Below are 2,561 nucleotides of genomic sequence, written 5' to 3'. Positions count from 1 at the left end.
AGGCCTCCTTGGCAGCATCTAGCTCCTTGTATAGGTCGGAGATAGTTTCCATCTCCCTCAACTTCTTATACATGGCCAGGACCTGGCAAACAACAAAATAATCCACAAAGCAATAAATCAAAGCACAAAACAAAAGCTCAGATCGGAGAGACACTTACAAAGCAGATGAAGCGATCCATATCTTTCAGGTTCGCATCAAAATCCTTCCCCGTCTCCAGCTGGTGCCTATCTCCATCCAAGGCAATGTTGTCCAGCAGCCCTCCAGCAACTAGTGAAGACTTAAAGTTGCAGTCCTTGTTCTTCACTAGCTTTCTCTAGAGGTGTTCATCAAAAACCGGAAACTGAGAAACCGAACCAAACCGGCCCGAACAGGCCAATATTTTCTGTTCTTTGTAGACCCGGTTCGGTTCTCGGTTCTTCAAATTGAAAACCGAATGGGTCGGTGCGGTTCTCGGTTTCAGACCTTGGTTAACCGGTACAAACCGAACCGAACTGTATTTAGTTCTTTACCCTAAGTTTTATACGTACAACAATTGGATTAGATCTACTATTCTAATCCTTCTCCACCAAAAGAAGCTTCAGCAGTTCAGCTCACCTTCTCCATCTCCACTCTCCATCATCACCTAGTACTTAGCTATATAGATGTTGGTCAAACTTCCGAGACTGCTAGACAGTTTCTTCATGCAACTACTAGTTAGAAGTTGGAAGAAGCTATTCAGTTGTTTTATGTGAAGGGAAGGATGGAGGTGAAGTGAGGGCTCCTTTACCAGTGAAGCGAGATATTTTATATGATGATCCTATGTTGTATAGAGCTGCGAGGATGGGATATTCATCAAACGAGCCAAGTTCGTTGGTTGCCTTTCAAAATTTTAATGAGGAGATGAGACGTCCTGGAGTCTGGGAGACTGGGCAAAGTGCCGAACCTTCAATTGATAATCTTGCATCTCTGTATCGTCCACCTTTTACCTTAATGCATCACAATATAAAAATGAGAAATATAGACGTGGGTGTGCATTTGTATGTTTGCAATTCAATACAATTTTTTTTTAAATAATTTGATGTGAAATTTTGAATTGGTTTTATTTTTTCAGGAATAAAGGTTTGATATAGAGGAAATTGCCAAAGATTTGGATGGGACTAGAAGAAACTTAATGAGATCTGTAAAAGTTGTAGCTGAGATTGTGTTTAGAATTGAGTTGTGAGGAATTTGGAATTGTAAAATTTTATTGGAATTGTGTAATTGAAATGTGGATTAATTCTTAAATTGACGTTATAAAATGTGGCCTTTGTTCATTTTTCAATTCTATAAATGTTTTTGAATTGGAATACTAGTTTTGCTATTTGTGGATATTCATGTTACTCTTGAAATCTGATTTACAGTATTGAGTTTTTACATTTGTTCCAATAGATCAATTTATCGAATTTTATTGGACTATGTTTTATGTTCATCTGGTTCTTGCTGTTTTTATTTTAACAAATTCATTCTAAGGTGTGATTCTTTAGTGATGGGGCATGTTGGAATGTTGGAGTAGGTAAAAATACTTAACCAAAGGAGTACTACGTAATGACAATGGCAGAACGTTAGCTGCTGATCAGTAAGTCATCTTTCATACTATGATGATAGTGTGTGTGTGATCCATATACACGTCTAGACTATTAGGAACTGAGATTTGGTAAGGAGGTTACTATCGCTAGTTATTTAACCAATACTGGATTGTTGATCTCTTAATGTCATGAGATCAAAGGAAGCTGCTTCTGCACAGGACAAGTGGCTTCTTGTAAACCTGCAGTCTCCTAACGAGTTCAGCTCCCATATGCTAAATCGTGATACATGGGCAAATGAAGTTGTGGCTCAAACTATTAGTACAAATTTCATCTTTTGGCAGGTGTATGAAGAGTCTACTCAAGGTAGGAAGGTATGCACTTACTACAAGTTGGAATCTTTCCCTGTGAGATGCGTTCATGGAGTGGAATGGTTCAGCCAGATAGTTTACTGGAGGACCTACCACCATTCATGGACCATGCCCCCAAAGACAATCATGCAATTCCTGGTGCACAAAATTGTCTTGATTATGCTAGTAACTTGACTTTTGAGGAGTCTAGCCTGGCAAGCTCAATGATTTCTGTGACGTGGGAATGATGGTGTTTTATAAGTTTGTCTTAAGCGATTAAACTCGCTAGAGTACTGAGGGAGAATTGTGTTACATAAATTTTCTTAAAAAAAAAGCTATATAGCCCATTGCCATTTAACCTTTGTTGGTCAAGCGTGTAGACAAGAGGATGAGTATATTATATTGGTCGCAATTCACATTCACCAAAACAAAGCTCAAAGTTCTAGCTTCTAAGCTAGTTGAACTGTTGAAGAGTTAAACAAAGTGTATTAGCACAAAAGTTTATACTACGTCAATTGTACAAGCATATGAGCATAAAAGTCTTGAGCTGGTAAATTTATAGTCCCATATCGCCCATACTAGAAACAATAATAACATTACAAGTTTATAAATATATGGGCTTGGTTAGTTAACCAAATATTGGGTTTGGTCTTGGTGCAAATCAGGCTT

General features: G+C 38.1%; 1 pseudogene; it reads left to right on the top strand.

Annotated features, from left to right (window-relative positions):
* Positions 1-434: 434 nt before the first annotated feature.
* On the top strand, positions 435-2,140 carry LOC147486843 (plant UBX domain-containing protein 7-like; annotated as a pseudogene).
* The last annotated feature ends 421 nt before the right edge of the window (positions 2,141-2,561 follow it).

This window comes from Coptis chinensis, chromosome 7 (genome assembly GCF_015680905.1).
Source record: "Coptis chinensis isolate HL-2020 chromosome 7, ASM1568090v1, whole genome shotgun sequence".
Lineage (NCBI taxonomy): Eukaryota > Viridiplantae > Streptophyta > Magnoliopsida > Ranunculales > Ranunculaceae > Coptis > Coptis chinensis.
Note: the sequence above shows the minus strand (reverse complement) of the source record. Positions and strands in the feature narration are given on the sequence as shown.